This window comes from Euprymna scolopes, chromosome 15, assembly GCF_053919585.1.
Source record: "Euprymna scolopes isolate OS-2025 chromosome 15, ASM5391958v1, whole genome shotgun sequence".
Classification (NCBI taxonomy): Eukaryota; Metazoa; Mollusca; class Cephalopoda; order Sepiida; family Sepiolidae; genus Euprymna; species Euprymna scolopes.
Window position 1 is genome coordinate 44235160 of NC_136496.1, and position 12153 is coordinate 44247312.

Below are 12153 nucleotides of genomic sequence, written 5' to 3' on the forward strand. Positions count from 1 at the left end.
AAAAAATCAGTTTTATTTATAAAACATTTTGAGGAAAAATTTATTTTAAAAGGGAAAAGAAATAAGTTAAATTGGTCCTTACATCCAATACCAACAATTCATTCACCGTTAGTAAATATTAAGCCATCTCTTCTACCGACATCAAACACAATGAGAAAAGCCCCAAAGGATCGAAATTACCAAGACAATGAACTACCTAATTTTCTTTTAGCAGATATTATTATGAGTTTGAAAGATTTGGAAGAAACAAAGTGTTGCCCCACTGGTTTCAGTTTAAAAAAAAATGAAAAATATGTATGGATTTTCCGAATAGATTTTGAGACAAATTTTCCATTCATCACTAAATATTAATAATTATTATTACTATATACAGTAGCGTCCAAAACTAAGGGACAAAATTTTAAAACCTAATATTTGTTAGAAATAGCAACTGTGAAAAACTGAAATTTTGACAACTGGCAGTCGTTATCATCCATAATAACATATTAAAATTTGAATCATTTGCAAAGGATAGAAAAAGAATTATAACATTTATTTATTTTCAAAAAAGGAACGTCCAAAAGTAAGGGACAAAATTGAGAAAAACAATGTAAACAGCCAAAAAACAATAAAAATACATGTACAATTAATATTTAGTAAATGAACCCTTGCTCTACTACAAGAACGAATCAGTTCTTGACAATCCTTGATACTAATTTTAGACCATTCTTCTTGAAGCTTCACCCACAAATCATCCATGTTAGTGGGATTTCTTTCCATAACTTTCACTCCTAAGGTCTTCCAAAGATTTTCTATTGGATTTAAGTCAGGACTTTGCGGTGGCCAATCCATAATTTCGAAATCTTGCTCGCTAAGGTAACTCATTACCACCTTTTCCTTGTGACATGGGGCATTATCTTGCATAAAGGTAGTCCTATCGAAACCTGAATTCTGTATGATTGGCACAACATGATCTTGAACAATGTTTATATAGATCTGCTCGTTTACATGAGTTTGTAACCGGACAAGAGGTGTTGTACCTTGGCTAGAAAACATTCCATATACGATGACACTTCCGCCCTCAAACTTGACAGTTTTCTTAGTACACTTTGCACCTAATCTTTCACGAATATGTCACTTTACATTGTTTTTTCCCCCATCATTTCCAAATAAATTAAACTTGCTTTCATCATTGAAAAATACTTTTGCCCAATTTTCATATGTCCAAATTGCATACTTGTTTTCAAACTCTAATCTCTTCTTATTCTTCGAACTAACAAGTGGTTTCTTCCCTGGAGTTCGATTAAACAGTCCTATTTCTTGCAGTCGTCTAGAAACAGTCTGTCTTGAAACATTAACACATGAGGTACTATTCATAATCCTTTTAATTTCTGTGCAAGACTTAAAACGGTCCTTTAATGATATACGCTACATTGTTCGATCGTCTCTTGCCGAAGTTTTGCGGGGTCTGCCGGTTTTAAATGCACTAATTATTTTGCGAATATGTTTCACTTTCTCTGAAATCTCTCTAATGGTGTGCTTTTCCTTGTGTAGCTTCACATTAGCTTGTCTCACAGAGTAATCAAGTTTTTGGCGTTTCGCCATGGTGCCGGCTGGTGCAACGTTTACAAATGACTAAGTAAGACTTATTCTTTAGAGGAAATAAAAAATTTGAATATAGCATACTGTTTACATTGTTTTTCTCAATTTTGTCCCTTATTTTTGGACGTTCCTATTTTGAAAATAAATAATTGTTATAATTCTTTTTCTATCCTTTGCAAATGATTCAAATTTTAGTATGTTATTATGGATGATAACGACTACCAGTTTTCAAAATTTCAGTTGTTATTTCTAACAAATATTAGGTTTTAAAATGTTGTCCCTGAGTTTTGGACGCTATGACTATATATATATATATATATATATATATATATATATATATAGTCATAGCGTGAAAGAGGGCCGTGAAAGAGGGAAAAAACGTGAAAAAAAACCTAAAGTCTTTGCTGTTGCGCCCATCGCCATACCGGAAGTTACGTAGGTCTAAATTAAGGTTAGACTATCGAAAAGAGGGGATGACTTTCAAAAATATCGGCGAAAAAAGCTATCCATCCCCGTAGAAAAGTGCCCAGTTGCGGGTGAAGGAATTAATATTTTTAGCCAATTTTTCGATATTTGTCGTCCGAAGGGTCGAGCTTCAAAACGATCTCGATCTCGTGAAAATTTGTTGCCTCTGTCGAAAGTGTTAGGCAGACATAAAAACATACATACATACATACAAACATACATACATACATACATACATACATACATACATTCAAACAGACAGGTGGGATTTATATTATAGATAATTAAACATTTATTCCTACCAAATGTGAAACGCTGTATAAAAAGTTTTATTTCAAAAGTAACAAAAAAAAATCGCTTGAATAGAAACCAAAACTAAAAGTAAAACTTCAAGCGACTCCAACAGAGATATTTCCGCATGAACCACTGTCGGTCAAATAATGAAAAGCTGAAAATAAACTTACACAAACTTGTACAAATCTTACTTAACGTATAAATGTTTGCGCATGTGTTGAAGACACTTGAAGTCGACTTAACAAAACAATTAACAAGTTCTAATTTCTTTCAATTTTGACCCTTCTTTATCCCTTAGAAATTATTTTAACAAAGTAAACACCCATAAAAACGGAACACAAAAATGCAATTATCTGAGTCATCTCGCACCGTTGTGTGACCTACTGTTTCGAATGAGATATGGAGACAGACAGACAGTTTTAGAAATGAGATTAAATATGTAGGAAAAAAAGATTTTGGGAAATGAACGCTGATTAAAGCAGCTTTGGTACAATAATAAATGTGTGTGTGTGTGTGTGTGTGTGTGTGTGTGTGTGTGTGTGTGTGTGTGTGTGTGTGTGTGTGTGTGTGTGTGTGCGCGCGTGTGTGTGTGTGTTTGTGTGTTTGTGTGCGCGTGCGTGTGCGTGTGCTTATTATGATATCATGTTTCTCTTTCTATTTTCGGCACTTGCTGAACTAATTTAAAGAAACGGAAGCAACCCAAAACGGATATAGCTCTAATAGATTCTTTTTTAATCAAACCATGGGATCCCATGTGTAAATGTTTAATAACAATATTTTGCCAACTCGAATAAACCGCCTTCCCGTCTGCTTGATTGAATTTCGTCCCAATGTGGGATTTGCTGACTTGCGTCATCTTCAGGATGGGCATCCATATTTAACCAATCATTCTCTATGAAAACAGGACTCTTCACTCCTACACCAACCAAATGATTGCACGCAACTTGTTTTCGTTTTAGTGGCGGACTTGATCATTTAAGTGCCTTGGTGTGAAAGAAAACGCTTTGATGGAAAATCAACAAATACTCGTTTCGAGGGTGAATTCAAACATCCCCACTTGGCCACTTGTGTTTTAATAAACCGTCTATGTGAGTTCGCTGACGTTATATTTATTCTTGTGGGTTCGATCGGAAACAAGAAATTTCGAAGGAATAGCAAGATTTTATCCATGTATTTTATATTTGTCGAAAATCATGTCAACCCGTTCCGTTGAAGGAGGTCCATGTATTTTATGTTCACAGAAAAGTTTAATGATTCGACAAATCAATAGGTCATTTATGCGCATTAGAACATATCTTGGAGTGTCAAATCATTTCAGTTGCTTTCTTCGATTCTCATTGCTTTCAAACTATCATCGTCTGAAGATTCTATTGTTGGCATTAGTTTCCCGATCATTTTTCTAGTCAGAATTATTTTTAGAAAGACGTCGAGAATTACAGAAGGGACTACGTGAACGTTGCCAACATCCTAAGTGAAAGTGGATTCGAACTAGCTTTCAACTCAAAATCGTGCATCATCAAATTGAAGTTTCATCAAAAAGTCTTAAGGAAACAACACAAAATCATAAAATGGCGAAATGAGAATGTTCGACTTTAAAGAAGATTTGATCCATTCAAATGTTTAACATAGAAAACGGTTCATTGGGCAGAACCTTAAAAGTGACTGCAACATTCAGTAAGAGAGACTTAGAAGAAAATATCAAAATAAACTCTAACATTTTGAAATTTGGAAGCCAACATTTGCTTCCATTTGGTAGATTTTTAAATCGGAAGTATTCAGAAAAACCAAGGAATAGATAACACAATAAACTAATAGCCAACGGCAGAAGGGGGTAATTTTTCCGACTATGAAAGGGTAAACAAAATAACTGTATTTGGAGAACTTACTCTATATATATATATATATATATATATATATATATATATATATATATATATATATATATATATATATATACGAGGGTTGTTTCAAAACTAATGCTTCTTATCTTTTAATTGCGAAGCTATGAAGACGAGAGTGGTACCATTAAAACGAGCGACTTTTGTGCTCCTGCATTTATTTACATAGTCACCGCCATTCTCAATGCACTTTTGCAAACGATGAGGGAGAGCCGTCATGCCTCAATCGAAAAACACAGCATTTGCAGAGGATGTTCATTTGCAGTGTTGGTGGTGGTGTTGGAGAAATGCTGCTCATATAACGCGTCCTTCAGAGGTTCTAACAATAGTCCAGTCAAAATACGAAATGATACAAAAAGATTGCAATATTTTATTCTTTTTGTGGCTTTATGTAAGGTTGGGTCTACTATATATCTTACTAAAAGTTGGACAAGATTTGACCATGGGAAAGTTGTAAATTTTGAGGTTCAATATTTTCCATTACATTTAAAAGCATTAACTCCGCCGATTTAATAAATCTTGCATTTTTACCCATGTTTCCAGGGTCAATCTTTCACATGAAATGGTTGCCAGTGATGTTGATTCCCACTTTATACCATATCTATGGTTACAACAACCCCCACCCCCATTCACATAAGTCAGTATTTCTTCAAAGTTTTTCACACTTCTTCCTCCTCACCCTCATCATCTATGACTGGAGCACTTTTCATATTGTGACTGTTGCCATCTTGGCAATGTCCGCATGCACTGGTGCATTCTAGTTTATGCTTTCTTTTGCAATGAATCATCTGAATCAGTTCATCTGGAGCAGCACTTTTGTCTGTCATCACAAGAAAAGTTTGTCTCTTTCTACCTTCCATCCCCATTCAGATGGTGCCATTTCATTACTACACCGCATCCATTCCATAATCTGGTAGTAGGTCCGCAGAGAATGAAACCTACAGCCAGAGGCAGTTGTAGGGAGTCGTTATGGCTTGATGAAGATCTTTGCCCTTGCAACTATTTTGCAGAGCATATTGTATCTAACCGACGCAAACGAGTCCTTCTGATCTCCATTGAACAGTAATATCATTACCTTAGAACCATTGGTTTCCACAACATCTTGCGTTTGCTTTGGTTGAGAGAATACTTTTGAACAGTCTTTCATCGTTTTTTCTCTTTTGATGATTCGTTGTAACCCCGACTTCTTTCCAATCTCGTACACCCTGGACACCGAATCACATCCTGTAAAGGCATGCAGAAACAATAGGTATTTGCAAACTGCTTCACCAAGCACCTGTTTGAGAACGTTGATGTTATAGACGTAGGCTGTCCCTTTGTCAGAGCGGAAATAGAGTGCAGTACATTTGGAAACATCTGTATCTTCTCCAATAAGGCTTGTTGATCTGAAAACAGACAAACTGATAGCTGCCTTTGCAATTTCAACGTCAGCACCTGCTTCTGCTATGCACAGTCCTTTATACTTGGTCCAATATCATAGCCATCAAACATCACAGTTGTTCTTCCATAGTTTTCGATAGTGAATGAGGCATAATCGTTTACAATGAAAATGTAGGTTCTACCCTCCTTCGATTTCAGACGATGAAAAGAGAGCCTTCGTCTAGTATGTTGTGTTCTATGACTGGAACAGTTTGCTGCATACCAATGTCTGATTTTGTTTTGACATAGTTTCTGATTGCTTCGGCAAGTTGCGATTTGTCCGCCTGAAGCAAGAGGCCTTTCCCTCAAACAAAGACATCGGGTATAAACACAGTTCATAAGACAATGACATCATCTAGTTGTTGATTTCCCGTCTAAGAAACTACGAGAAACCTCTGAAACAGGAGCGCTGTTTCAGTGCTATGATTTGCAGACACTTTCATGTTCTGGATGCTAGAGTCTTTACATTCAAACTTCACTTGTGAGAGTAGGAAAACACCGATTTTCCGTCCATTTTTTTAACAATGTCTCTTTCCATTTTGAAGAGGTTAAGCACATTGACGTCTTCGCTGGCATTGATTCCTATGGTGATATTTCGTAATGATTCATCAGTTGAAAACGGTGTAACACTGTTTAGTTTTTCTGCAACCTTTCTGAGGTCTATCTCATCTCTTTTCAACCAAGAAGCAGACAACTCCTTAGGTTTTTCATTTGTTATGTAAGTTCTTGTAGTAAGGTCTTGCATGCCAAGGTTGTAAAGAGATGACACAGTAGATGACATAGCCCAAACAGTTCTCTGGTGCGCGGACGTTCCACTCCCTCGCGTCAACCCGCCTTGGCTTTTGAGTGAGCGCATTAATGTCTGTTCGATCACAAGATCTGAGCCAAGACCAGCCCAGTATTGACTGCTGCGTCGGATTTATTGAAACCGAGATTGGAACTTCTGATGCATTACAGGATTGTCATTTTTCAATGCATACATCTTCTGAAGATACAGAGTGCCGACTTCAAATAATTCAGATGGCCAGTGACAGCGAATATTGGCAAGCAAGCTGAGACAGCATTTAGATGCATCTCCCAAGATCCCATTCTATGAGCTGAAACAAGTGCCCTAACTTCGCATGTGTTGATAATTAATTCATAGCTTGCTGGTTTTTGGAGGCCCTTGACAGTTCACCCTTTTTCTCAGTTAAAGTGTTGTGAACTATGTTTATGTAATCTGATTCCATTAATGAATCTAAATCACACTCGCCAGTCCCCATCAAAATGTACAATCGCTCAAGTTCCTCGACTTAGTACTAAAAAACAGAATGATCCTCCATGATCTTGGCAACAATCTGACGTGTGAGACATTGATCCTCCAGCAGGTGGCCATGAAATGCTCGTTGTACTGCCTTTCCGCTCATCATGTGCACGACAGTATTGTCACTATATACTGTCTCCATAATCTCCTTGAGTCCAGTGCCACCCATCAACGTCCCATGGCACTCAACACATTCATGAAGGTATGGAAGGTGCCAAGCAACAGTATCACACTCCTAATTGGACTATCATCTGTAACAGCGTTCTTGATTTCAGACGCCTTCCAAAATAGCAGTTGATCACAAGTTATGATAGTCGGCATATTGTGTTTTGACGATAAACTGCATAGGTAATCTAAGGTGAACAGGATACATGTTTTATCTCCGGGGTTCATGTCTATCATTGGAAGAAATTTTACCGAAGATTTCCCTGGATATTTGCAGTCCTTATGCAGCAGGTACATCATGCCTTGTCAACTGGGCGTACTTTTGTGGAAGCGAAAAGACATTTCCCAAAAAATATCCACTTTGCGATCACAGATATCAGATGTGTATGGGACCGACATAAATTCTAAGTAACGATTGACATGCTTTGAAAAGGGATAATCTTTAATATCGATCTTCATCATTTTGAGAAGTTTCAAGTCGGACATTTTTGTCGTGGTATGACTGACTTGCTTCCCGGGTGTAATGGCTGCAATCATTCCCTTCGCATGGAAGGTACCCTTTCCATCCAATGTTATAATATTATGATCCACGTTGTCTCATGCAAACAACAGAGTCTGCCCAAGAATTCCCTGTCACTGCCTAACACATCTGGAGCAAGTGAACAGGCCGCGTTCAATTCAAACCTTTGTACCTCTTGATATGATGAAGCAAATCCCATGGTTGAAAGACTATCAATCAAGAATGCAAGTGGTGTATTTGCAGCGCAATACCAAGCTGTAGAGGGGCAATAACAGTCTTGGGCGCACTGCTTGAACAACAGCTTGTCCAATGTTAGCAACCTTTCTAGACATGTCCTTCCCAACAAACAGATGTTGCAACAAGAACCGCAAACTTGCTGGGATAAAATCTAATGCAGCTGCTAGTTTTAGTTCTTCAGTTTTTGGATACATATCCTCCCTTGATACAACTGTTGTCTAGATATCAGCTTTGATGAGTTTTACTGCAGTTTGGAGAATTGCTCGTTTCTATGCTTCCTTATCGTCCCCCTGAGGTGAATTGTAGCATTCACGAAGAATGTCACGGGTTTTTTCCTAAATGTCACAATGTTTTTGACACCACTATGGCTGTCAGTCAAGAATATTGAGTTCCCATATCGACTGAGCAGCTTTTCTTTGAGGTAATGATTTCCGTACGCCGTGGATTTACTACCATGCAAGTATTCTCCCATATTAGTGACAAGGTCTGATATCGTTAGCTGTTCTTCATCATTTTCCTCTAGGAACTCACGAACACGTCCGAATGCCTCATCCTAATCGCTATCCTTTGATCTTCCACTTTTTCGTCGTTTAGTGGATTCAGCTGACGTGAATTGTCTTGGGATATTCCGCATTGTACAAAAGTTGACGCTACATGACTTGTGGTAAACACAGTTTGCTGCGTGAAGATCGCCACCAAAATATTCGATCCGGCTTTGAAACGCAATGGCCCACTCATCCCTTCTAGTTTTGTAATGGACCAATATAGTTTGAACAAATGCATCTGCCTTCACATAGAAAACCCTTTTGTCATTTTTTCGTTTTTTCATAGTAAAAGTTCAACAGAACAAACAATGTGTTCTATTGTCATATGGTCCAAGAGAAACACGAGCACTCTTTTTCACTGCTCGCATAGAATCACCCTCGCTGGAGGCAATAGCAATGTCTTTTTTGTTGATGTGGTTTACCCGACACGTTTTGTGTTCTTGCTTCAACCTTTCACGCCTCTTTCGATACTTGCACAATTAATGCCTTTGGCGCCTTTTTCTCCAATCACCACGGCCGGTCCACCGTTAAAATCTTGTTCATACAAAGGACAGGTTTCATGGCTGAATTCATGTTTTACTCTGAAAATATATGCATGCAATGTATTAGTATATGCCGGGTTGAGTGCAACAATGCAGGATGGGTCAAAAATCAACCATTTCATGTGAAAGATTGATTCTGAAAACATGGGTAAAAATGCAAGATTTATTGGTTCATCATGAAAATTGGCGAAGTTAATGCTTTTAAATGTAATCGAAAATATTGAACCTCAAAATTTACAACTTTCCCATGCTCGAATCTTGTCCAATTTTTAGTATGATATATAGTAGACCCAACCTGACATAAAACTGCAAAAAAAATAAAATATTGCAATTGGGGGGGGGTATTTTTAGCGTTAAATTGACTGGACTTCAAGTGGAATCGGACGGTGCCAGGTCGATACTATACGGTGGGTGAGACAACATTGTCCAGCCGAACCTTGTCACGCATTCCGTGGTCTTCAAAATTTTGTGTGGCCTGACGTCTTTCCTCGATCCTTACACGGACAATTTGGGCTTTGTCAACGATTCAATGTAACGGTTAGAGTTAACAGTGGGCCCTAGTTCCAAGAAATCCAGTAAGATGACGCCCTTCTTGTCCCAGAAAACGGTGCACATCACTTTATCTGCAGATACGAGGGGCATGCAATAAGTAATGCCCCTGGCCTACTCCCCATAGGAGTAGAGCAACGAAACTTGGCACAGTTATTAGTCTTTCTCTACATAGGAACCACTCAGAGTTATGCATTTCTCCTATCGTTTGATGCAGCTCTGGAGACCGTTTTTGTAGAACACCCCAGGTTGGTTCTCCAACCACGACGTGACTTCAAAAATCAAGGCTGCATCAGTTGGGAAACGCTTTCCTTTCAAAAACAACTTCATGGGAAGAGGTGAAAGTCAGAGAGTGCAAGGTCAGGAGAGTAGGGAGGATGGGGAAGGATTTCATAACCACACATCCGTGCTTCTGATCTGGCGACATGCGAGTTGTGGACCGGAGTGTTGTCCTGCAGGAGGAGGGTACTTTTGCTGATCTTGCCCTTGATCTTCATTTTGATAGCTTCCCTTTTCCTCAAAAGTGGAGCATAATAGGCTCCTGTAATTGTGGTACCCTTTGCCAGAAAATTTGTCATCACTACTCCGTCCTGGTCCCAGAAGACTCAACCATTGCCTTCTTTGGAGGTGGTGAGTCCAAGTTCTTCCACTGCATTGACTGGGCTTTGGTCTCTGAATCATTGTGATGGACCCAGGTTTCATCCTGTGTAATCAGACTTTTGAAAAATTTTGACTCATCTTCTTGGCACATCTCCAAATTCATCCTCGAGCACTCGAAGCGTTCTCGCTTCTGGAATGGTGTGAGCAACCTGGGAATCCATCTGGCAGACACCTTATGCATATGCAAATGGTTATGGATGATAGTTTCCACAGACCCTGTACTAATCTTGACATCTTGGGCTATTTGGCGAATAGTAATGCGCCGATCTTCCAAAACGGCAGCCTCAACTTGACGGACAGATGCCTCATCAATGGCAGAAGGGGGCGACCAGGTCTGGGAGCTGTTTTCACAGACTTCCGGCCATGTTTGAATTCACGATGCCAGCGTTTTACAAGGTCATATGATGGGGCATTATCACCATAAGTTTCTTTCATTTCATCAAAAGTCTCCTGTGGTGTGCGTCTTTTCAAATTCAAAAACCATATCACTGCTCGACATTCAACAGGCTCCATTTCACACCTGACTCAGTTCAAACACCTGTGAAACAGAAACCACAATTAGTTCAGAGCTGTAATTTGCCACATAACCCGTAGAGATATAAATCATTGCACATGCAAAATTTCAGCTAGATCAGAAAAGTGGAAGTGGGTCAGGGGCATTACTTATTGCACGCCCCTCGTATCTATGTGTTGAACTTTCTCTTTGCTGAGGAGCTTGAGTAGTATTATCCCATCGACTGCCGTTTGGACTCAAGCTCGTGTTAATGACCTCTTGTCACTAGTAATGACGTGGTCCAAGAATCCGTCAACTTTGGCTTTGTACTGGTACAACAAATCCTGACAGACATCCCGTCGATGGTCATTCTGGTCCTGCTTTAGTATTTGTGAAAACTTCTTAGCATACACTTTGATGTATTTTAGTTTCCAGTGCACTGACACCCACATTCAACTCTACACGCATTTCAGTCATCGTTATACGCCAAACAGAGTGGTCGAGGTGCACAGTGTTTTCTGAGGTGGTGGTTGTGCATAGGCGTCCTGATTGCGTTTTGTCACTCACTTTTCTGTCACCACTCTGAAATCAACGAACCCATCTCCTACCTGTGCTGACATCAACTCCATCGACTTCGTAAACATTCAACAAGCGCCGTTAAATGTGAATTAGTTCAATTTTTTCTGTATGGAAGAATTCAATGACGTATCTCTGCCTCTGGTGCATGTCCATGATAAGAGTTGCTGTCTTAGAGTCTCCCACCATCAATATCTGCAGCAGAAAGATAAAACTTTTAGGTCATGAGTGTAGTTCAGTCACTATAAAATTGCAATTTGAAATCCTCTCTGATCCATTCGGGTGGAATAAAATAGAGGGCATTACATTTAGAATGACCGTCGTATTATCTGATGAATAGCCACATACACATATATACACATGCGTGTATATCTACAATGTATACAAACTTACATATACAATCACACGCATGTACATATACACATACATATATACACACATACACATGTATACACATATTTATTCATGCATATATGCGGCTAATAAAATTAAATGCACACAGATTAATAACATAGAGGAACAAATATACATACACTCGTGCCAACAATACTAACACAAAAGATATGCTTAGAAAAATGCACACGCATAGATAGATAGATAGATAGATAGATAGATAGATAGATAGATAGATTCTTACATCTCAACATTACAAAAAATAAAGGAACAAAATAAAATTTTAAATTATATACATACATATACATATATACATCGACAATATATCAATTCAATTCATAACTATACACATGTACGTGCACACATACGAATCTACATATATTCACACATACGTATATATAAATACATATAGATATACACATACACATATATCTGTTTATATCCATATATACTCTCAAACATATACACAGAGAAAAGGAAACAACCATAAATTCATATATGCACAAATATAAA